The sequence below is a fragment of the Sminthopsis crassicaudata genome, chromosome 6 (genome assembly GCF_048593235.1).
Source record: "Sminthopsis crassicaudata isolate SCR6 chromosome 6, ASM4859323v1, whole genome shotgun sequence".
NCBI classification, from domain to species: domain Eukaryota; kingdom Metazoa; phylum Chordata; class Mammalia; order Dasyuromorphia; family Dasyuridae; genus Sminthopsis; species Sminthopsis crassicaudata.
The window spans coordinates 197,950,323-197,976,429 of NC_133622.1; the positions used below are offsets into that span (position 1 = coordinate 197,950,323).

The 26,107-nt window shown below is 39.4% G+C and overlaps 2 long non-coding RNA genes across 2 annotated transcripts; one reads left to right on the top strand and one right to left on the bottom strand.

The window, feature by feature from the left end:
- Nucleotides 1-354: 354 nt before the first annotated feature.
- Nucleotides 355-23,928, top strand: LOC141547166 (uncharacterized). Its single transcript, XR_012483524.1, has 4 exons — nt 355-884; nt 1,088-1,211; nt 22,196-22,356; nt 23,616-23,928. It is a non-coding gene; the product is annotated as an uncharacterized LOC141547166 (long non-coding RNA).
- On the bottom strand, nt 21,515-26,107 carry LOC141547169 (uncharacterized). Its single transcript, XR_012483528.1, has 3 exons — nt 26,085-26,107; nt 23,031-23,138; nt 21,515-22,346 (listed from the first exon to the last, which is right to left on the bottom strand). It is a non-coding gene; the product is annotated as an uncharacterized LOC141547169 (long non-coding RNA).

Consider the following 26,107-nt stretch of genomic DNA (forward strand, 5'->3'; position numbering starts at 1 on the left):
TACATTGGATTAAGCATATATTTTCATATATTTAACATGTGAATCCCCTGTCATCTTCCCTGTCATCTAGGGGAAGAGGTGGAAGGAAGGAGGGGAAAAGTTGGAAGAGAAGGTTTTGCAAGGGTCAGTGTTAAAAACTTACCCCTTCATATGTTTTGTAAATAAAAAGCTTTCCTCAAACAATTTTTAAAAAGAAAAAAAACCCACATACCAGGTGAGCACTACCCTCATCTGATGAGCATTTGCTTTGCTTACCTTCTCCATGGAGACCTCATTGTGTCATGCCCATTGTGACACGCCTGAGAACACCCAAGGTTTTCTGACTTAAAGGGGATGTTCTCGCCCCAACAACCCAGTTGGATCCTGACAGCCAAGGGAGTAGTATGTGAATAGAAGAATAGATGAGTGGACAAATAGACTAATAGACTAGATACATAGATAAGTGCTGATAGATAGATGGGATAGATAGGGTAAACAAATAGATTCAATAGATACACTTGATGCATAGTTAAATAGATAATGATCGGTAGATAAGTGAAAAGATAGATTTATAGTAGAAAAGTTTATAGGTAGAAAAGATATTTATAGGAAAAAAAAGTGATTTATAGTTAGAAAAGAGATTTATATGAAAAAAGCGATACATAGGTAGAAAAGAGATATATATAGTTAAAAAAGTGATTTAGGAGAAGAAACGAGATTTATAGGTAGAAAAGAGATTTATAGGCAGAAGAGAATGAATAGCTGCCTTAAATTATACATAGATAATGAAGGAGTCAATGGAGGGTTAGGTAAATCAGTAAATAAATTACTGGAGAGAGAGATCCATTTGGGCCCTCATCAGCATGATACCAAGGGCTGCTGTCATAGATTGAGACTGCCTTCACGTCAGTATTAAACTATTATATTTTATTCTTCAATATTATAGAAGCTAAAATGGTTGCTTTCTATCTGGCTTGGGAAATTGTTGACTTCTCTTTCTTCCCCTCTTCCCCCACGCCCCCCCAAAATTGCATTTTGTGGATGGTTATTCTAGTAGATCAATTGGACACATATCTTTCACTTATGCTGTAACATTTTACCTTTTCAGGCATCCTATAAGCCACTGCTGAAGCAGAGGAGATACTGAACCAGTTGTGACCAGATGCTGGCGATATTGAACGCATCTTAAGCCTCGGGATCGACTTAAAACGGGATTTAACCTGTTCATGAAGGTAAAGCATCTACATAGAGATAATGTACCTGCAGCTTCCCTCCTGCAGTCAGTGTTAATAGGAGATCAAGGTAGGGCCTGGTTGCTGACTAGCCCTATATATATATACTAGAAGTACAAATAATCTGGGAAATAGAGAGCCTACACTTAAAAGCAAACAAACAAACAAAAGCAAATTCTTTTAGTTCGGAAACTATTTTCTTTTTCCTCATCCTATGGCTGGTTCCCAGAAAAAAGATGACTTGCTCATATTAGAGGTTTCATAAATGCTTGTTAAATTCAATTACATATAGATGAAGACTTTTTCTAAAATTATAGGCAGCTGGCTGGTTCAGTGGATAACACTGTTGGACCTCCCTTGAATCAGCAACTGATTTCAAACACCAGCTGTAGGACTCTGGGCAAGTCACTTAATCTGTGTTTGCCTCAATTTCCTCCTCTGTAAATTGGGAATGATACAATCATGTTTGCTCCACAGAGGATAAGCCTCTGAGAACTATTTGTTTTCAAGTAGAGTCACAGCATCGTGGATTTTGAGCTGGCAGCAATATTTCAGGGTTTCTACTTCCATATTTTACAAAGAAAGTCACTGAGACACAAGGAGGTTTAGTATAGTTAATATATTGTTCAAGCGCATACAAGTTGTAAGTGGCAGAGACAAGATTCAAACAGATCCTGTTAATACTATCGTGTTACCTCTAAGTGTTCATTATATATGGGTGTATGGGTGTCCATATATGTGTGTGTATATTTCCATACTCCAATCTTCTAACCTATAACTAAACATATTTACTCTTAAAAAAAAAAAAAAGTGGTGGGATGGGGTAGGGGAAAGACACTGTAATAAAGTAACATTAAACAAGTGGTATTTTGCTCTGCTGTTTATTTCTTACTTTCATGACTTTATATTATCACTTTAAACTCCCTGAGCCTCAGTTTCCTCACATGTTAAATGAGATAGTTGAGCTCCATGACCACTAGGAAACTACATTTCCAGTTCTAAAATTGTGATTCCACAGTGAAAATCTAGCAACATTGTGTCCTAATGTAAGATCTGTATTTGATCATTAATGAGTCATATATTTTCTCTTGGATTTTATATAGTTCATTTGTAGCAACATTAACCTGGCATTCCCTTCTGAGGGCTGACCCCATCCTTGTTGTGGTGACTGTTAGAGGTGGGCCGCCCTCATCCCGGTGACCATCCACTCCAGATCCTCTTTGTGGTTGGTGGGGTGACGATATCAGAAGCCAAAATGTTGAAAGATCTCGTTTCTTCCCTGAAGCCTGGAACACAGGTACCGAACCCGAAATAACAGGACATGCATCTCCCTGGCCCAAGGATGGGAGAGTCTGGCTGTTCCCACAAGACTTGGTCTGAGCCTTAGGGGTAGCATTTGAGGAGATGATCTATAGAATTCGGGAGATGGTGAAGCACTGTGTAAAGGTCAGATAATTCTCTTATTACTACTATTATTACTTGTACTCTTACCCCTATTATTATTACTACTATTTCTACTATTACTCCTCTTCCTACTCCTATTAGTATTACTCCTATGATTACTACTATTACTCTTCCACCAACTACTACAATTACTGCCACTCTTATTACTGTTATTATTCCTTGTAGATCTCTTCCTCCTGCTACTAGTACTATCATTGCTCCTATTCCTATTAATACTCCTTTTACTACCACTACTACTATTATTTCTACTACCACTTTTATTATTACTATTACTACTACTACTACTCCTCCTACTCCTACTCCTACTCCTACTATAGTGTAACTCCTATTCCTATCATCATTACTGTTGCTATTACTACTACTTCTACTACTATTATTCCTACTCCTATTCCTGTTACTACTCATACTACTCCTACTTCTTCTACTCCTCCACCTCCTACTACTAAAACTACTCCTTGGTCCCTACTATTACTATAATTACTACTAGCACTACCACTAGTACTACTACTACTACTACTACTACTACTACTACTATTGCTACTCTTACTTCTATTACTATTATTACTCCTACTGTGAGTACTGTTAAATTTTTCTAGTGCCATGACCAATTTCTTCTCCTAGAAGGGAGCCGACAACTTAACTATTACAATACCAGAAAGGGTGAAAGTGAGATTGTACAGCTGATAGAGGGCAGGGGCTTCAAGGCAGGAAGACTTAGAGTTCCAATTTTTCTTCCAAAACTTACTATATATTTTGACCTTAAACAAGTCATTTTACATCTGCTCTCAGTTTGCTCAATAGTGAAACGTTGTTTACAATAATCTCTATTGCCTAAGTTGTTGTGAGAGTCAAATGAGATTATAATTATAAAATAGTACAAATGCCAGCAAGTTATCATTATTTTTTATTGATTTTTGATTATAGCACATTTTTTTGACAGTACACTGGCATATTTTTCTTTACAACATTATCCCTTGTACTCCTTTCTGTTCTGAATTATTCCCGTACTTCCCCACTAGGCCCTCCCATAGAGGGCAGGCATTGCCATACATATTTAAATATCTTATAGTATATTCTTGGTACAATATATATGTGCAGAACCAAATTTTATTGTTGTTGTTATTGCAAAGGAAGAATTGTATTCGGAAGGTAAAAATAATCTGTGAAGAAAAATAAAAAGCAAACAAACAAAATGCTCTCACTTTACATATCCCAGTGTTCAGGTTCTGGGTGTAGCTGATTCTCTCCATCATTGATCAAGTGGACTTGTATTAGCTATTGTCTATGTTGAAGATATCCACTTCCATTCGAACACAACCTCATACAGTATCATTGTTGAAGTGTATAATGATCTCCTAGTTCTGCTCGTTTGACTCAGCATCAGTTGATGTAAGTCTCTCCAAGCCTCTCTGTTTTCCTCCTGTTGGTCATTTCTTACAGAACAAGAATATTGCATAACATTCTTATACCATAATTTACCCAACCATTCTCCAATTGATGGACATCCGTTCATTGTCCAGTTTCTAGCCACTACAAAAAGTGCTGCCACAAACATTTTGGCACATACAAGTCATTTTCCCTTCTTTAGGATTTCTTTGGGATATAAGCCCCGTAGTAGCACTGCTAGGTCAACGGATTGGCAGATTTTGATAACTTTTGGGGCATAATTCCAGATTGCTCTGCAGAATGGTTGGATTCTTTCACAACTCCACCAGCAAGGCATCATTTTCCCAATTTTCTCACAGCCCCTCCAACATTCATCATTGTTTTTTCCTGTCATCTTAACGAATGTGACAGGTGTGTAGTGGTATCTCACACTTGTGATTTGGAACTTGTGAGTGGAAATAGTTTTAATTTCATCATCTGAAAATTGTCCATATCCTTTCACCCTTTTTCAATTTGAGAATGGCTTGTTTTCTTATAAATTAGCATCAATTCTCTCTATATCTTGGAAGTGAGGCCTTTCTCAGAACCTTTAACTGTAAAAATGTTTTCCCAATTGGTTACTTCCCTTCTAATCTTCCTGGCATTAGTTTTCCCCCCCTGTGATAACTTTTTAATTTGATGTAACCTAAATTTTCTATTTTGTGATCAATAATGATCTCTAGGTCTCCTTTGGTCACATAATCCTTCCTCCTCCACAAGTCTGAGATGTAAACTATCCTATGTTCCTCTAATTTATTTATGACCTCGTTCTTTATGCCTAAATCATGGACCCATTTTGATCTTAAGTGTGGGTCCATGCCTAGTTTCTCCCATACTAATTTCCAGTTTTTCCAGCAGTTTTTGTCAAATAATGAATTCTTATGCCAAAAGTTGGGATCTCTGGGTTTGTCAAACACTAGATTGCTATTTTTATTCACTATCTTGCCCTGTGAACCTATGCTACTCCACTGAACAACTAGTCTATTTCTTAAGCAATACCAAATGGTTTTGGTGACTGTTGCTTTATAATATAGTTCTATATCAGGTACAGCTAGACAGCTAGACCACCTTCCTTTTTTTTTTCATTACTTACCTTGAAATTCTTGAACTTCTGTTGTTCCATATGAATTCTGTTGTTATTTTTTCTAGGTCTTTAAAAAAGTTCCTTGGGAGTCAGATTGGTATAGCACTGAATAAATAGATTAGTTTAGGGAGTATTGTCATCTTCATTATATTCTCTCGGCCTATCCAAAAGCATTGAACGTCTTTCTAATTATTTAAATCTGACTTCATTTTTCTGGCAAGTGTTTCGTAATTTTGCTCCTGACTTTCCTTTGTTAGATATATTCCCAAATATTTTGTACTATCGACAGTTATTTTGAATGGAATTTCTCTTTGTGTCTCTTGCTGTTGGATTGTGTTGCTAATGTATAAAAATGCTGAGGATTTCTGTGGATTTATTTTGTATCCTGCAATTTTGCTAAAGTTCTGAATTGTTTATAATAGCTTTTTTAGCAGAGTCTTTGGGGTTCTCTAAGTATACCATAATGTCATCTGCAAAGATTGATAGTTTTATTTCCTCATTTCCTACTCTTAATTTTTGAATCTCTTTCTCGGCTCTTTTTGCCGAGGCTAGCGTTTGTAGTACTATATTGAATAGTAATGGTGATAGTGGGAAACCTTGTTTCACTCCTTATCTTACAGGGAAAAGTTCCTAAGATATTTGCTGACGGTTTTAAATATAGGTTCCTTATCATTTTAAGGAATAGTTCATTTATTCCTATACTCTCAAGTCTTTTTTTGTAGGAATGGATGTTGGATTTGATCAAATGCTTTTTCTGCATCTATTGAGAAGATCATATGGTTTTTAGTAATTTGATTATTAATATGGACAATTATACTAATAGTTTTCCCAATATTAAACCAACCCAGCACTGCTGGTATAAATCCTGCTTGATCGTAGTGTATTATCCTGGGGATGATTCTCTGAAGTCTTTTTGCTAATATCTTATTTAAGATTTTAGCATCAATATTCAAGAAGGAAAATGGTCTTTAGTTTTCTTTCTCTGTTTACAATCTACCTGGTTTTAGGTATCAGTACCATGTCTGGGGCATAAAAGGAATTTGGTAGGCCTCCTTCAATTCATTTTTTTTTCAAATAGTTTATATAGTATTAGAGTTAGTTGTTCTTTAAATGTTTGGTAGAATTCATATGTCAATCCATCTCTTCCTGAGGATTTTTTCTTAGGGTGTTGGTTGATAAATTGTTCTATTTCTTTTTCCGAAATGGGACTATTTAGACTTCTTACTTCTTCCTCTGTTAATCTGCGCAAGTTATATTTCCTCCACAAGTCTGAGAGATAAACTATCCTTTGTTCCTCTAATTTATTTATGATCTCATTCTTTATTCCTAACTCATGGACCCATTTTGATCTTTTCTCCCTATTTGCTGTTAAGTGTGGGTCCATGCCTAGTTTCTACCATAATAATTTCCAGTTTTCCCAGCAGTTTCTGTCAAATAATGAATACGTATTCCAAAATCTGGGATCTTTGGGTTTGTCAAAAACTAGATTGCTATTTTTATTCAATATCTTGCCCTGTGAAGCTAACCTATTCCACTGATCAACTAGTCTATTTATTAGCCAACACCCAATGGTTTTGGTGACTGCTGCTTTATAATATACTTTAGATCAGGTACAGCTAGGCTACCTTCATTTGATTATTTTTTTTTCTCATTACTTCCCTTGCAATTCTCAACCTTTTGTTCTTTCCTATGAATGTTGTTGTTATTTTTTCTAGGTCATTAAAATAGTTTCTGATTGGTGTAGCACTAAATAAATAGATTAATTTAGAGAGTATTGTCATCTTGATAATATTCGCTCTGCTTATCCAAGAGCACTGAATGTCTTTCCAATTATTTAAATCTGACTTCATTTTTGTGGCAAGTGTTTTGTAATTTTTCTCATATAATTCCTGACTATTCTTTGGTAGATGGATTCCCAAATACTTTATACTCTCAACATTTGTTTGGAATGGAATTTCTCTTTGTATCTCTTGCTGTTGGATTGTGTTGGTAATATGTAAAAATGCTGAGGATTTAGGTGGATTTATTTTGTATCTTGAAACTTTGCTAAAGTTCTGAATTAATTCTAATAGCTTTTTAGCAGAGTCTTAGGGGTTCTCTAAGTATACCATCATGTCATCTGCAAAGAGTGATAGTTTGATTTCCTCATTAGCTACTCTAATTCCTGGAATCTCTCTGGGCTCTTATTGCCCAGGCTAGCATTTCTAATACAATATGGAATAGTAATGGTGATAGTGAGCAACCTTTGTTTCACTCCTTATCTTACTGGGAAAGGTTCCAGTGTATCACCATTACATATGATGTTTACTGACAGTTTTAAATATATAATCATGATTTTAAGGAATAGTCCATTTATTCCTGTACTCTCAAAGGTTTGTAGTAGGAATGGATGTTGGATTTTATGAAATGCTTTTTCTTCATCTATTGAGATGATCATATGGTTTTTGTTAATTTGGTTATTGATATAGTTGATTATACAAATAGTGTTCCTAATATTGAACCAGCCCTGCATTCCTGGTATAAATCCCACTTGGCCATAGTTTATCATCCTGGGGAGGGTTTTCTGTAGTCTTTTGGATAATATTTTATTTAAGATTTTAGCATCATTAGGGAGATTGGTCTATAATTTTGTTTCTCTGTTTTCAGCCTACCTGGTTTAGGTATCAGTACCATGTCTGTGTCATAAAAGGAATTTGGTAGGACTCCTTCAATCCCTATTTTTTCAAATAGTTTCTATAACATTGGAGTTGTTTTTTAAATTTTTGGTAGAATTCACATGTAAATCCATCTGGTGCTGGGGATTATTTTTTCTTAGGGAGTTGGTTAATAGCTTCTTCTATTGCTTTTTCTGAAATGGGACTATTCAGACTATTTCCTTCTTCCTCTGTTAGTCTGGGCAAGCTTATTTTTGAAGGTATTCTTCCACTTCATTTAAGTTATCGAATTTATTGCCGTAAAGTTGGGCAAAGTAGCTCCTAACTATTGTTCTAATTTCCTCTTCATTAGGGGTGAGTTCTCCCTTTTCATTTTTAAGACTAACAATTTTTGTTTCAAATACAGACAACTACAGGCACACAGTAGTAGACAGAGTCTAAAGTCGAGTCCTGACTTCTTTTAATCATCTTTTCTTTCTTAACTTTTTTGGATCATGGACTTTTTTGACTTACTGCTGAATGCCTCTTCTAGGAATAGACGTTTTTAAATGCTTAAAACAAAGGAACAGGATAACGAGGGAATCACTATTACTGAAATGCTGTTTTAAAATGTTTTTTTCTCAATAGTATTTTATTTTTTCCAAATACAGGTAAAGACAGTTTTCGACATTCATTATTAAAATTAGTTTTGAAAATAAACGTGATATATCCCAGGTTGAGAACCTGTGCACTAGGAACTTGGAATTTTCCCCCTCTCTCCACTCCTGGAAATGTCTCCATTCTTTATGAGGACACTCTGTTCCAAGCTGAAGTTGCTCTGAATTCCTTGGGAAACTGAAGGAGGAATAGACCTGGCTGAGTCTCCCCAGGCCTACTCCTTGGTTACTTGAACTGTGGTTCTGTGAGGAACCCATACAGAACTATCAGCCTCCACCTTGGAGCTGGTGAAGAACCAGTTCTATTTCTGTGGGCAATGCCAGAGGCACTTGTTGCTTCTCTGTTGCCAATTACTTCTTTAAAAGCCTGGGTGTATTTATTAATACAGACAGAATAATTTCTCATAGATCCACCGAATGCACTCCCTGGGATGTAAGGCACACACAGACAAACAAAGGGAGGCCTTGCATCCCACAGCACCAAGCTCTAATCCCTCTTAGTCTGCAAACTCAAAAATTCCATTACTCAGGACAATCATGAAGCATAGAAGAATGGTCAATAATTGTAGGGAGTCACTCTGGCACCCTTTAAGGAGGGTATCTGCAAACAGCTTAGAGCCCCTTCCTCAACCTGGAAGGCTCTAAATCTTACCCATGCTCACTGATCAGAGAAGGAGCTCCCCGGCTGCCGGGATACTAGCATGGGAAGGCGCTGAGTGCTTTTCCTTCATTGTGCATTGCTTACCAGGAGATGTAGCCGCTCCAGTGTTCATGGCACACTCTTGGGCTTCACGGGGCAGAGACAGGTTACTGAGGGGAGGGGTAAGTTGGAGGTCTGAGCCAGTGAGGCAATGGTAATGTTCTTGGGTTTTAGTCACCAAGCATTCATCAAATGCCCAGTGCAGCAGACAGATCCCAGGCCTGAAGCCAGATGTGGCCTCAGGCTCACTGGCCTTGTCACCAAGGGAGAGGGGGCCCAGCTAGCTCATTTTTGAAAGGGGGAAAAAAAGAATACCTCCACTTCCAGGTTTGAGAGGAGGATCCAATTGGGATACATGCAAAGTTTAGCAGACATCCTGGCCTGTTCCTAGCCTTGGATTTAAATTGGTTGGATTTATTCAGGGAACTCGGCTGCTTGACGATTGGAACACATCGTTTTATTTCATTGAAAAGGGTCTTTACCCTACAATTTCTCAAAGCAAATGCTTCTGTTTAATGTGAGCTTCAATCTCTTCCCCCAGTTGTTGCAACATTAGATTTATTGGTGTATTAAGCAGATGTTGTTCTCAGGGCATGTTGCTCGTGACCTCTTCCAGACTTACTATCCTATGGATCTAACATGATAACCTTGGCCTAAGATTGGATGTGTCTTGTACAGACAACCCTGGCCTAATTAACAAAAGGATCCAAGATCTGCAGTGTTCAAATTGTCCAAGATGAAAGGTACCTGATGAAGAGGTCCGGGGACATAAACTTGGCCCTAGGCTCCATCCCAAGAGCAATATGTGGGCTTAGCTCCCTTTCCCGCTGGCTGCTTCTACTCATGTCCCCAGATTCTGGTCCCTGTGTCTTTTGTGACTGTATCATTCTTTGGTAGTCCACCTCATCCATCAGGCCTTAGACTACTCAATAAGCAAAGCACAATTAAACAAGGAGCAAACATATATTACATATACTTACTAGGGGTCAGATATTACACTAGACCCTGGAGACATAAAGATAAAAACAAAATGGTCTTGCCCTCAAAGTTTATATATTATTGCGGAAAATGATGTCAACAAAAAAAAAGTAGGAAGAAAATCATTGCATAAGCAAGATAATTGCATAAATATTTTCATATACATTGGATTTATCCTATATTTTCACATATATAACATGTAATGACTGGTCATTTAGGGAAGGAGGTGGAAGGAAGGAGGGGGAATGTTGGAACATGAGGTTTCGCAAGGCTCAGTGTTGTAAACTTGCCCCTTCATATGTTTTCTACATAAAGAGGTTTCCTAAAAAATATTGTTAAAAGAAAACTTCCGCATAAAGCCTGAGCACAATCCTCATCAGATGAGCAGTTGACTTGCTTACCTTGGCCATGGAGACCTCATTGTGTCATGCCCATTGTGACACGCCTGAGAACACCCAAGGTTTTCTGACTTAAAGGTGATGTTCTCTCCCCAACCACCCAGTTGGATCCTGACAGCAAAGGAAGTAGTACGTGAATAGAAGAATGGATGAGTGGACTAATAGACTGATAGACTAGATACATAGATTATTGGTGATGGATGGATGGGATAGAGAAGATAAACAAATAGATTGAATAGATACACTTAATGCATAGTTAAAAAGATAATGATGGATAGATAAGTGAAAAGATAGATTTATAGTAGAAAAGTTTATAGGTAGAAAAGTGATTTATAGGTAGAAAAGAAATTTTTAGATTAAAAAAAGGGATTTAGAAGTAGAAAAGAGATTTATAGGCAGAAGAGAATGAATAGCTGGATTAAAATATACATACACCCCCCCCCCAAAATATTGCAGTTTGTGGATGGTTTTTCCAGTATATGAAATGGACACATATCTTTCACTTATGCTGTAACATTTTACCTTTTCAGGCAACCTATAAGCCAATACTGAAGCAAAGGATATACTGAAGTCAGAGTGACCAGATTCTGGCGATATTGCTACGATCTACTTAAAATGGGATTTAGATTGTTGTTGGGGAGTTTTGATCTACACTTTGGAGTTTATTGCACTGGTGGGGGGAAGGGAAGAGATGATGTTTCTGAGTTTGATTGTTGGGGAGTTTTGATATCTATACTTTGGAGTTTATTGTACTGGTGGGCAGAAGGGGAGAGATGATGTTTCTGAGTTTGATGTGGTTTTAAAAATAAAAAATGTTTTTTTTTTTTTTTCTGTTTCCAAAAGTGTCAAGTTGTCATTCTTTCAGCTCCAACATGATTAGTGATATTTCCCAGTTTCTTCTGTACTATCTGGTGATTACATTTGCCAGCTCGTTAATCCTAAAGAAATACTTCTTGGCAAACTTATTGGGTAAACTACCTTTTTCCCTTATTTCCAGCTAGCCCATACTGCTGATGGGTAAAGCTATGGGCTAAGCTGGCTATCCTATCTGGGTTTGGGAATAAGAGAGGCAGGCAGATTTGTTCTTCTTTGAGATTGTGAAAAAACTGTAAGTAGGACCTTTGCCATCAGAGGCTGGGGACCATCTGAAAGTCTGGGAACAAAGAGGTAGTGAGGGTTAACAAGCAGCAGGGCTGTTGTGTTCTAGCCAGAGAAGTTCCAGAGAAGCTCGGAACTGGCCCTGCTGAAGTCTTTTGGATCTTCCTGGAGGAGCAGAGCAGCCATTCTCCACCAGGAGGGCAATTCAGAATGACAAGGGACTGGCTTAGAGATTTGCATCCAGGTGCTTCCCCTCAGCTCTAGGGGAAGGCTGAGCCAGAAAATAATTGGTGTCCCCACAGGCTTGTGCTAGAGCCCCCCATTCCCCCTTTGAAGTTTCTTCTGCCTGACTTGTGCTCATTATAATCTATATGAGTGAAATGTCAAACTTCTGTTTCTGAAAATAACCTTTCTACAGAAGCTGGGAACCTAAATCCCCTGGATGAAGAAGAGGGATAGTAAGAGTGCTAGAAAAGCAAATGGGTGCTCTGGAGACAGCTAGATTGGAGATGGGAAAACCCCATCTGATTTGATTCCATAGATAGTGGCAAACGTCAGGTTAGCCACAAAGGATGTTTGCACTGATTGATAAAGCTGGAACAATACCTCTTGGGAATTGATGTACAGGCCCTGGCAAGAAAATGAAACCAAACTAACTCCCAAGCAGGATGCAGCCTTAATTGGCTGAAGGACCCCAGAAGACCCTGGACAAGCCAGTCAAGCCGGCTTCCAGAGCTAGTCCTTAGCTTGGCCTTGGGAATCCTCCCAGGGGGTGGAAGAGGAGGAGGTCTGGATTGCTCTCTGACAGCACCTTCTCATCCTCCATCTTGGGCTTTCCACTTCTGGGCTTGGGCTTGGAGGGTCTCATCTACAGAAAACCACCTTCTTGAGGGCAAGAACTGTTGGAGTTTTTCCTTGGTAGCTCTGCCATTTTTCCACTTCGAATCACTTCCGATTTACCAATATTTATTAAGGAAACAAGCATTTATTAAACTCTTTTGTACTAAGCACTGTGCTAAGCACTTTACACATATTCTCTCCTTAACATCACTGGGAGGTAGGTGCTAACTGAGGCAACAGGTCAGCAAAATAGAGGCGAGATTGAAACAGATCTTGTCTTGTACAGACAACCCTGGCCTAATTAACAAGGGGATTCTAGATCTGCAGCGTTCAATGGGGTGTTTTCCAAATTCTACATGATGAAAGGTACCTGATGAAGCGGTCTGGGGCCTTAACCGTGGCCCTAGCTCCTTCTGCTTTTCAGCCAAACCCTAGGCTCCATCCCAAGAGCAATATGTGGGCTTGGCTCCCTTTCCCGCTGGCGCTTCTATTCATGTCCCCAGTTTCTGGTCCCTGTGTCTTTTGTGACCATATCATTCATCTGGTAGCTCACCTCATCCATCTTCCTTAGACTACTCAATCAGCAAAGCTCAATTAAACAAGGAGCAAACATACATTACATACTTACTAGGGGTCATATATTTCACTAGACCCTGGAGACATAAAGGTAAAAACAAAATGGTCTTGCCCGCAAAGTTTATATTCTATTGGGGAAAATGATGTCAACAAAAAGAACTAGGAAGACAATCTATGCATAAGCAAGATAATTGTACAAATATTTTTACATACATTGGATTAAACATATATTTTCACATATTTAACATGTAATTACCTGTCATCTAGGGGAAGAGGTGGAAGGAAAGAGGGGAAAAGTTGGAAGAGAAGGTTTTGCAAGGGTCAGTGTTAAAAACTTACCCCTTCATATGTTTTGTAAATAAAAAGCTTTCCTCAAATAATTTTTTAAAAGAAAAAACTCCATAATACCATGTAGCGTGTTGTCGTCTCCAGAAGCTGCTGGATCACTCTCTGGGAAGAGATCTGCTGTGTCTACTCACATCTCTCAGACAGATTCTTCTTCCTGTAGTGAACTGTTGTCTCCAGGTAGTTGCTGTTAACTCTTGTCCAGAGAAGTGACTCCCCTTCCTGCAGAGAGCTGCATCAAGCCAGACTTAGTGCAGAGTCTTCTCCTTGAATCCTGGCTCTGAATCTCTTCCAGCTCTTATCCTTCTCCAGGCAGACTGACTTTCCAGGCCCACTGTTGCCTCTTTTATCCTCCCAGAGAAAGGGCGTGGCATAATGCAAGGGCTTCTGGGAAGAACCACTTTAGCCAATGAGCTTGCTCCTTCTATCAAGGCATCCTGAGTTCTCACCTTGTAATTGTCTAGACAACCTGAATTCTCACCTTGTCACTGTCCAGACAACGTGAGTTCTCACCTAGTAATCCTAACATCTCCCCCTTTCTTTTGATTTAGAACATAGGACAGTCATGACCTTGAAACCTAAAGCCATCAATATGGGAAGTATTACAGATAATTACATAAATTACATAAGCACATAGTAACATTGTAACATAACACATGCTAGAAGTATATAACATAATCAAATAATCATAAATTGAAAATTTATAAATGTCCATAAATCCATTGTCCATTAGTCTCATCTTGTGTGAGGAAGTCCAATGATTCCTGCTGGTTTTAAACTTCTTTAACAGTCTTTTTATTAGCCATGCTCTTTCGGTGTAAGATGTTTCTTAGATCTTCTCCTTTATTTTGAGGTCTTTCTCTTTTTCTGTCTCTCTCTGATGGACAAGGCGAATATGACTCGTTGGCACCCATCTGATTCCTTCTCCTGCTGAAGAAATACAAGCAAACCCTCTCCCCCAGGCAGTTAACCTACCTGGTCCCTTCCATTCACCACTTTCTGGATCTCTCCACATCACCTGGCGATTATCTAAGGACAGTGGAGCTGCTCGCACTGGACACTGCCCTTCTGGTGGGTTATAAAACCTGTCTGCCGCAGCCAGTGCATCTTTGTCAAAAATTAGAAAATTAATGGTATAGAGAACTAAATTTAGAAGTTCTCTAGGGTTACCTGTGGCTCCCCCTTTCGTTTTTGGAGGAGTGTCTTAATATCTCTGTTTCTTCTCTCTACTCTTGCCTGCCCTTGAGGATTAAAGGGTATGCCCGTGGTATGTAAAATCTTATACTGTGCACAAAAGTGTGTAAAATGTTTGGACGTATATGCAGGTCCATTGTCTGTTTTTATTGCTTGTGGCACACCCATAATTGCAAATGCTTGTATAAGGAATTCAGTGACCACTCGGGCTGTCTCTTTTGCTGCTGGCACTGCAAATGTGAATCCTGAAAAGGTGTCTACCACGACATGGATAAAAGATAGACGACCAAAAGATTTATAATGGGTCACATCCATTTGCCAGATTTCATTGGGTCTCAAACCACGAGGATTCTTCACTGGAGGGAGTGTAGGAGCATGGCAAGGAAGACAAGCTGTACAGCTTTTTACTATGCTCCTAGCTTCCTCTCTTGTGATTCCAAATTGTAAACGTAAAGCTCGAGCAGCCTGATGATATTTAGAATGAGATTCTTGTGCTTCCTGAAATAAAGGACTACTGGCTAACATCGTTAGAAGGCTATCTGCCTTTGAATTTCCAACAAAAATGGGACCTGGAAGTCCACTATGTGAGTGGACATGCAAGATATAAATCTTGCCTGGATGTTTTCTCACTTGCTCTTGAAGTTCCTTAAAGAGCTGATAAATATTAGAGGCTGCAAATTTTATTTGGGCTGTGGCAATTCTTTGTACTACACCTACAGAATAAGCTGAATCAGTAATTATATTTACGTCTCCTGGGTAATAAGTAAGAGCTAGCATGATAGCAAATAATTCATTCTGTTGAGTGGATTGAAAAGGAGTCCTGATTACTCTCTTTATGGTTAAATCATGAGAGTATACAGCACAAATATTTTCTTTGGAGGCGTCTGTAAAGATTGTTGGTCCTTTAAGAGGAACCTTGGAAACCTTTTCTTCAAAGATCCATCGCCAATTATGTAGTAGCCGGGTAATCTTTAATGGAGATCCATGTGCAAAATTTGGAGCGGTGGCCAATAAAATTTTCCATTCTGGGATGGTCTCACAGCATACATTAATTTGTGCGTTAGTATAGAATGTGTATATTTTTTCAGGACTTATTCCAGATAATTGTGTTACTCTCTTAATAGCCTTTAATAAAATCCTAGCCACAAGCACTGGGTAAGGTGTAAGGCTTTGTTCTGGTTGTGCTGGGAGGTTCATTCACTCAATCACTCTGTCTCCTTGATGAAGGACTGCTGTGGGTGCCTCTTTTGTAGCAAAAACTGATATTTCCAAGGGTTTTTGAGTGACTCTTTCAACCACATTTTGTGCTTCTTTTGTAAGCTGGCGTGGTGAATTTAAAGCACTGTCTCCCCTTAAAATGTCATATAGAGGTTGTAGTTGATTGGTAGTTAAGCCTAACACTGGACGCATCCATTGGATATCTCCTATTGATTTTTGAAAGTCATTTAAGGTGTTCAACTTCTCTGTTCTTAAAGAAAGCTTTTGTACTGTGAGTGTCTTAGGATATACTTGATATCCTAAATATTGAAAAGGAGCCTGTCTTTGAATTTTTTCTGTAGCTATATGCAGTTTGTAGTACTTTAATGTTTCCATGGTCCTTTGTAGACATGCTTCTAACATTTGTTCCTCAGGTACACATCCCAAAATATCATCCATATAATGTAACAATATTACTTTTGGAAAGGCTTTTCTTACTGGAGCAAGAGCAGCAGCAACATACATTTGGCACATAGTAGGGCTGTTTTTCATTCCCTGTGGCAAAACTGTCCATTCATATCTTTTATAAGGCTCGGCCAAATTAACACTAGGCACTGAAAAAGCACATCTTTTCATACCCTCCTTATCTAGAGGGATAGAATAGAAACAATCCTTAATGTCTATAACCCATAGAGGCCATTCTCTTGGCAACTGAGTAGGAGATGGAAGTCCAGGCTGAAGAGTTCCCATAGTTTCCATCTGTTCATTTACTCTTCTTAGATCAGTTAACATCCTCCATTTTCCAGATTTCTTTTTCACCACAAATACTGGGGAATTCCAAGGACTTAGAGAAGGCCGCAAGTGTCCTTGGTCAAGTTGTTCTTGCACTATGTCTAATAAGGCCTGAATTTTATCACTTCTTAAGGGCCACTGTTCTACCCACACTGGTGAATCAGTCTTCCACTGAATAGGAACTGGTGAAAGTGCAGGTAGGCCTTCAACAGCAGCCCTGCCTAAAAAGCTGAAGTGCTTATTTGTAATCCTATCTGCTGTAAAATGTCTCTTCCCCACAGATTGATGGGGATTTTTTCAACCACAAAAGGAGTAAAAGCTCCTGTTTCTCCTTCAAATACCTATCTCAAAGGCCTAGCACTAACTTCTGGGGCTATTGATCCTCCCACCCCAGACATATAGCAGACATGTCTGCTTTAATCTTTGGCCAGTGACCGGGCCAATTGGCACCTCTAATAACTGTACGATCTGCACCCGTGTCTACCGATCCTTCAAATGGTATTCCGTTTATATAAATAGTAAGCATAGGTCGGTCAGCTGTCACAGCTGCTGTCCAATATATTCCTGGATTTTGTTCATTGGAGTCAAAATCTAGGCGACTATCACGAGGTTGCTTATTAGGGGTACGTAACAATATGCCTGATGCTACTACTTCTCCTGGTTGATAAATCACACGTTGTCTGCCTGTGTTAGTGACTGGGATATTAGATACACGTTCTCCAGTTTCCCACATCAGTGTATGGATGGACACTGTTTTGTAGGCACTCTCAGAAGGTGAAATGGTCAAGCCTACTGTGCCTGGAGGCAAAGGATCCATAGGCTCAACAGGAACAGATTTCACTTCTCCAGGGAGTATCTCGGTAGTCTCTACTGCACACAACTCTATTTTTCCTAATTTCAATCCCTTTCTTCCATCTGATTGCCTTTTGGCTGATTGATCATGTCTTAAAATTCTCTGGATGTAACCTCGGCTGCCATCATGCCCCACTTCGGGGGCTGAAGCTGGGCCCCACCTGTCATTTCCCTGTGTCAATCTACATTCGGAGGCCCAGTGGAGGCCCTTGTGACATTTTGGACATGGAGTTTTAGGTCTTCTCTCACCCTGTCTTCTCACTGTATCTCCATATCTACACTGAGCTCTTAGATGCCCAATTTTTCCACATTGAAAACATCGCCGAGTTTCTCTAGAAGGCCCTTGCCAGGAGGGACCCTGTCTTTCCACGTTCATCATTGTCCGGGTGTAAAAAGCATTTGTTCCCACTGTAGCACAGCGTCTTATGATCTCCTCTAAAGGAGCATCTTTGTCTAATCCCCATATAATTCTTTTGCAAATCTCATTGGCATTTTCCTTAGCCAGATGTCTGGTCATTATTTCTGTAGCTGAATTTTCTCCAATAGTTCTTTTGACAGCAGTTTGCAAATGTCCCACAAAATCTGCAAAAGGTTCATTGGGACCTTGCTGTATTTTAGTGAAAGCCTCTCCACGATCTTTCTGTCCAGGAAGGACACCCCAAGCTTTTATTGCAGCCTTAGCAATTTGCTCATATATTATCATGGTATAATTAATCTGTTCTGAATTCTCTCCATACCAACCTTCACCAGCCAAGTGCTCAAAAGTGAATTGTGTGTTAACTCCTATTTCCAAATTGCATCTGTCTTGAATTTTACATAATTCATGAAATTCCACAAGCCATAATAAATTTTCTCCAGGTTCCAGGCATGTCCTTGCTATGGATTTCCAATCATTTGGGGTTAGGACTTCATAAGACAAACCATCTAGTAACATTTTAACATAAGCTGATGTAGCCCCATAAAGGGTACAACCTTTTTTCAAATCTTTAATTTTATTCAAATCTAAAGGTGCATATCTTCTCCTTTTTTGACCTACAGAGTCAATATTTTCAATCACAGGATATGCATGTATAAAATCACTTATATCCTGTCCTTCTCTCTTAGCTTTAACCAATGCTTTTTCTAATCTTGTCATAGGCTTAGGCTGCTTCACAGGCAATTCTGTTTGTGTTTCTGCCTCTTCCCCTCCTTCTTCCTCCACCTCTGAAGGTGGGGTGGATGTGGGCCTGCCAATAATCTGTTCTCTAGGCAGGGTTGAAGCTTCTTCAAGAGAATCATACCATAATTCCTCATTTAAATCCTCTTGCTCTAGGGCAAGATCTTGATCTTTCCTTTTTTCCTCACACTTCCTCCTCTGTTCCTTTTTAAAACTTTTCCTTCTCCAACAACTTGCTTGATAGTTTAAGGTTAATTGAACTATGTTGTAGATATAAAATACTTCTGCAGAAATTGAACGAGGCCCATTTTTTGCATAAAATTCTTTCATTTCAAATCCCACTAGCTTCCATTTATCTACATCTATCTTTTCTTCCTCTAAGAACCAAGGGGATGTGCGTCTTAATGCAGCCAAGAGTTTAGCAATCTGTACTCATGTTACAAGTAAACTCTGCTCCTCAATTATCTTGATTATACTCTCTATAGTACCACTCCTGAATGGGGGTGGAGCTGAGGTTGCTTCTGGGGCTGGGGATGAGTCGGCTGAGGTCCAGGGATTGAATATAGCTAACATCTGCCCCATTTCAGCTATAAGAGATTCCTGGTTTAGCCCTTAACAAGTTAAGTTCCTTATTTATCTATTAGCACGCTCACTTAATCTTTAACAAAGTTTCCTCGTTACTCACAGTTCTGGCTCAGAGAGACTGAGATCTGGATGGGAGGCATTTCCACTGGAATCAGGACCCTGTCTGTCCCTGTTCGGGCGCCAAATTGCGAAGGTCTGGTCTAGCTCCTCTTGTCAGGATAAGCAAAAGTCCTTGCCCCACGTGTGGACGCCAAATGTAGCGTGCTGTCGTCTCCAGAAGCTGCTGGATCGCTCTCTGGGAAGAGATCTGCTGTGTCTACTCAAATCTCTCAGACAGATTCTTCTTCCTGTAGTGAACTGTTGTCTCCAGGGAGTTGCTGTTAACTCTTGTCCAGAGAAGTGACTTCCCTTCCTGCAGAGAGCTGCATCAAGCCAGATGTAGTGCAGAGTCTTCTCCTTGAATCCTGGCTCTGAATCTCCTGCAGCTCTTATCCTTCTCCAGGCAGACTGACTTTCCAGGCCCACTGTTGCCTCCTTTATCCTCCCAGAGAATGGGCGTGGGATAATGCAAGGGCTTCTCGGAAGAACCACTTCATCCAATGAGCTTGCTCCTTCTATAAAGTAAACCTGAGTTCTCACCTTGTAATTGTCCAGACAACCTGAATTCTCACCTTGTCACTGTCCAGACAACGTGAGTTCTCACCTAGTAATCCTAACAATACCAGGTGAGCACTATCCTCATCTGATAAGCATTTGCTTTGCTTACCTTCTCCATGGAGACCTCATTGTGTCATGCCCATTGTGACACGCCTGAGAACACCCAAGGTTTTCTGACTTAAAGGTGAGGTTCTCTCCCCAACAACCCAGTTGGATCCTGACAGCCAAGGGAGTAGTATGTGAATAGAAGAATGGATGAGTGGACAAATAGACTAATAGACTAGATACATAGATAAGTGCTGATAGATAGATGGGATAGATAGGGTAAACAAATAGATCCAATAGATACACTCGATGCATAGTTAAATAGATAATGATGGGTAGATAAGTGAAAAGATAGATTTATAGTAGAAAAGTTTATAGGTAGAAAAGATATTTATAGGAAAAAAAAGTGATTTATAGTTAGAAAAGAGATTTATATGAAAAAAGCGATACATAGGTAGAAAAGAGATATATAGCTAAAAAAGTGATTTAGAAGAAGAAACAAGATTTATAGGTAGAAAAGAGATTTATAGGCAGAAGAGAATGAATAGCTGCCTTAAATTATACATAGATAATGAAGGAGTCAATGGAGGGTTAGGTAAATCAGTAAATAAATTACTGGAGAGAGAGATCCATTTGGGCCCTCATCAGCATGATACCAAGGGCTGCTGTCATAGATTGAGACTGCCTTCACGTCAGTATTTTATTCTTCAATATTATAGAAGCTAAAATGGTTGCTTTCTATCTGGCTTGGGAAATTGTTGACTTCTCTTTCTTCCCCTCTTCCCCCACGCCCCCCCAAAATTGCATTTTGTGGATGGTTATTCTAGTAGATCAATTGGACACATATCTTTCACTTATGCTGTAACATTTTACCTTTTCAGGCATCCTATAAGCCACTGCTGAAGCAGAGGAGATACTGAACCAGTTGTGACCAGATGCTGGCGATATTGAACGCATCTTAAGCCACGGGATCGACTTAAAACGGGATTTAACCTGTTCATGAAGGTAAAGCATCTACATAGAGATAATGTACCTGCAGCTTCCCTCCTGCAGTCAGTGTTAATAGGAGATCAAGGTAGGGCCTAGTTGCTGACTAGCCCTATATATAAACTAGAAGTACAAATAATCTGGGAAATAGAGAGCCTACACTTAAAAGCAAACAAACAAACAAAAGCAAATTCTTTTAGTTCGGAAACTATTTTCTTTTTCCTCATCCTATGGCTGGTTCCCAGAAAAAAGATGACTTGCTCATATTAGAGGTTTCATAAATGCTTGTTAAATTCAATTACATATAGATGAAGACTTTTTCTAAAATTATAGGCAGCTGGCTGGTTCAGTGGATAACACTGTTGGACCTCCCTTGAATCAGCAACTGATTTCAAACACCAGCTGTAGGACTCTGGGCAAGTCACTTAATCTGTGTTTGCCTCAATTTCCTCCTCTGTAAATTGGGAATGATACAATCATGTTTGCTCCACAGAGGATAAGGCTCTGAGAACTATTTGTTTTCAAGTAGAGTCACAGCATCGTGGATTTTGAGCTGGCAGCAATATTTCAGGGTTTCTACTTCCATATTTTACAAAGAAAGTCACTGAGACACAAGGAGGTTTAGTATAGTTAATATATTGTTCAAGCGCATACAAGTTGTAAGTGGCAGAGACAAGATTCAAACAGATCCTGTTAATACTATCGTGTTACCTCTAAGTGTTCATTATATATGGGTGTATGGGTGTCCATATATGTGTGTGTATATTTCCATACTCCAATCTTCTAACCTATAACTAAACATATTTACTCTTAAAAAAAAAAAAAAGTGGTGGGATGGGGTAGGGGAAAGACACTGTAATAAAGTAACATTAAACAAGTGGTATTTTGCTCTGCTGTTTATTTCTTACTTTCATGACTTTATATTATCACTTTAAACTCCCTGAGCCTCAGTTTCCTCACATGTTAAATGAGATAGTTGAGCTCCATGACCACTAGGAAACTACATTTCCAGTTCTAAAATTGTGATTCCACAGTGAAAATCTAGCAACATTGTGTCCTAATGTAAGATCTGTATTTGATCATTAATGAGTCATATATTTTCTCTTGGATTTTATATAGTTCATTTGTAGCAACATTAACCTGGCATTCCCTTCTGAGGGCTGACCCCATCCTTGTTGTGGTGACTGTTAGAGGTGGGCCGCCCTCATCCCGGTGACCATCCACTCCAGATCCTCTTTGTGGTTGGTGGGGTGACAATATCAGAAGCCAAAATGTTGAAAGATCTCGTTTCTTCCCTGAAGCCTGGAACACAGGTACCGAACCCGAAATAACAGGACATGCATCTCCCTGGCCCAAGGATGGGAGAGTCTGGCTGTTCCCACAAGACTTGGTCTGAGCCTTAGGGGTAGCATTTGAGGAGATGATCTATAGAATTCGGGAGATGGTGAAGCACTGTGTAAAGGTCAGATAATTCTCTTACTACTACCATTATTACTTGTACTCTTACCCTATTATTATTACTACTATTTCTACTATTACTCCTCTTCCTACTCCTATTAGTATTACTCCTACGATTACTACTATTACTCTTCCACCAACTACTACAATTACTGCCACTCTTATTATTGTTATTATTCCTTCTAGATCTCTTCCTCCTGCTACTAGTACTATCATTGCTCCTATTCCTATTAATACTCCTTTTACTACCACTACTACTATTATTTCTACTACCACTTTTACTATTTCTATTACTCCTACTAGTACTGCTACTCCTACTCCTACTCCTACTAGTGTCACTCCTATTCCTATCATTATTACTGTTGCTATTACTACTTCTTCTACTACTATTATTCCTACTCCTATTATTATTAATACTACTACCATTACTATTACTTTTATCATTACTACTCTTTTTACTACTTCTATCACTACTTTTATTCCTCTTCCTATTACTGTTACTACTCATACTACTCCTACTTCTTCTACGCCTCCACCTCCTACTACTGCCACTACTCCTTTGTCCGGAAGTCCATATGTTTTCTAAATAAAGAGGTTTCCTAAAAAATATTGTTAAAAGAAGACTTGCGCATAAAGCCTGAGCACAATCCTCATCAGATGAGCAGTTGACTTGCTTACCTTGGCCATGGAGACCTCATTGTGTGATGCTCATTGTGACATGCCGGAGAACACCCAAAGTTTTCTGACTTAAAGGTGATGTTCTCTTCCCAACAACCCAGTTGGATCCTGACAGCAAAGGGAGTAGTATGTGAATAGAAGAATGGATGAGTGGACTAATAGACTGGTAGACTAGATACATAGATTCCTGGTGATGGATGAATGGGATAGAGAAGATAAACAAATAGATTGAATAGATACACTTAATGCATAGTTAAAAAGATAATGATGGATAGATAAGTGAAAAGATAGATTTATAGTAGAAAAGTTTATAGGTAGAAAAGTGATTTATAGGAAGAAAAGTGATTTATAGGTAGCAAACAGCTCTATAGGAAGAAAAGCCATTTATAGGTAGAAAAGAGATATTTAGATTAAAAAAAGGGATTTAGAAGTAGAAAAGAGATTTATAGGCAGAAGAGAATGAATAGATGGATTAAAATATACATACAACCCCCCCCCCAAAATATTGCAGTTCGTGGATGGTTTTTCCAGTATATCAAATGGACACATATCTTTCACTTATGCTTTCACATTTTATCTTTTCAGGCAACCTATAAGCCAATACTGAAGCAAAGGAGATACTGAAGCCAGAGTGACCAGATTCTGGCGATATTGAAAACATGTCTTTGGAAATCTACTTGAAACGGGATTTAGATTGTTGTTGGGGAGTTTTGATCTATACTTTGGAGTTTATTGCACTGGTGGGGGGAAGGGGAGAGAGGATGTTTCTGAGTTTGATTGTTGGGGAGTTTTGATATCTATACTTTGGAGTTTATTGTACTGGTGGGGGGAAGGGGAGAGATGATGTTTCTGAGTTTGATGTGTTTTTAAAAATAAAAAATGTTTTTTTTTTCTGTTTCCAAAAGTTTCAAGTTGTCATTCTTTCAGCTCCCACATGATTAGTGATATTTCCCAGTTTCTTCTTTACTATCTGATGATTATATTTGCCAGCTGGTTAATCCTAAAGAAATACTTGTTGGCAAACTTATTGGGTAAACAACATTTTTCCCTTATTTGCAGCTAGCCCATACTGCTGATGGGTAAAGCTGGCTATCCTATCTAGGTTTGGGAATAAGAGAGGGAGGCAGATTTGTTCTTCTTTGAGATTGTGAAAAAACTGTAAGCAGGCCCTTTGCCATCAGAGGCTGGGGACCGTCTGAAAATCTGGGAGCAAAGAGGTAGTGGGGGTTAACAAGCAGCAGGGCTGTTGTGTTCTAGCCAGAGAAGTTCCAGAGAAGCTCGGAACTGGCCCTGCTGAAGTCTTTTGGATCTTCCTGGAGGAGCAGAGCAGCCATTCTACACCAGAAGGGCAATTCAGAATGACAAGGGACTGGCTTAGAGATTTGCATCCAGGTGCTTCCCCTCAGCTCTAGGGGAAGGCTGAGCCAGAAAATAATTGGTGTCCCCACAGGCTTGTGCTAGAGCCCCCCATTCCCCCTTTGAAGTTTCTTCTGCCTGACTTGTGCTCATTATAATCTATATGACTGAAATGTCAAACTTCTGTTTCTGAAAATCTAACCTTTCTTCAGAAGCTGGGAACCTAAATCCCCTGGATGAAGAAGGGGGATAGTAAGAGTGCTAGAAAAGCAAATGGGTGCTCTGGAGACAGCAAGATTGGAGATGGGAAAACCCCGTCTGATTTGATTCCATAGATAGTGGCAAAGGTCAGGTTAGCCACAAAAGATGTTTGCACTGATTGATAAAGCTGGAACAATACCTCTTGGGAATTGATGTACAGGCTCTGGCAAGAAAATGAAACCAAACTAACTCCCAAGCAGGATGCAGCCTTAATTGGCTGAAGGGCCCCAGAAGACCCTGGACAAGCCAGTCAAGCCGGCTTCCAGAGCTAGTCCTTAGCTTGGCCTTGGGAATCCTCCCAGGGGGTGGAAGAGGAGGAGGTCTGGATTGCTCTCTGACAGCACCTTCTCATCCTCCATCTTGGGCTTTCCACTTCTGGGCTTGGGCTTGGAGGGTCTCATCTACAGAAAACCACCTTCTTGAGGGCAAGAACTGTTGGAGTTTTTCCTTGGTAGCTCTGCCATTTTTCCACTTCGAATCACTTCCGATTTACCAATATTTATTAAGGAAACAAGCATTTATTAAACTCCTATGTACCAAGCACTGTGCTAAGCACTTTACACATATTCTCTCCTGAACATCACTGGGAGGTAGGTGCTAATATCCACTCTCTCAGTTAAAGAAACTGAGGCAACAGGTCAGCAAAATAGAGGCGAGATTGAAACAGATCTTGTCTTGTACAGACAACCCTGGCCTAATTAACAAGGGGATTCTAGATCTGCAGCGTTCAATGGGGTGTTTTCCAAATTCTACATGATGAAAGGTACCGGATGAAGCGGTCTGGGGTCTTAACCGTGGCCCTAGCTCCTTCTGCTTTGCAGCCAAACCCTAGGCTCCATCCTAAGAGCAATATGTGGGCTTGGCTCCCTTTCCCGCTGGTGCTTCTACTCATGTCCCCAGTTTCTGGTCCCTGTGTCCTTTGTGACCATATCATTCATCTGGTAGCCCACCTCATCCATCTTCCTTAGACTACTCAATCAGCAAAGCTCAATTAAACAAGGAGCAAACATATATTACATACTCACTAGGGGTCGTATATTTCACTAGACCCTGGAGACATAAAGGTAAAAACAAAATGGTCTTGCCCGCAAAGTTTATATTCTATTGGGGAAAATGATGTCAACAAAAAGAACTAGGAAGACAATCTATGCATAAGCAAGATAATTGTATAAATATTTTTACATACATTGGATTATGCATATATTTTCATATATTTAACATGTGAATCCCCTGTCATCTTCCCTGTCATCTAGGGGAAGAGGTGGAAGGAAGGAGGGGAAAAGTTGGAAGAGAAGGTTTTGCAAGGGTCAGTGTTAAAAACTTACCCCTTCATATGTTTTGTAAATAAAAAGCTTTACTCAAACAATTTTTAAAAAGAAAAAAACCCACATACCAGGTGAGCACTACCCTCATCTGATGAGCATTTGCTTTGCTTACCTTCTCCATGGAGACCTCATTGT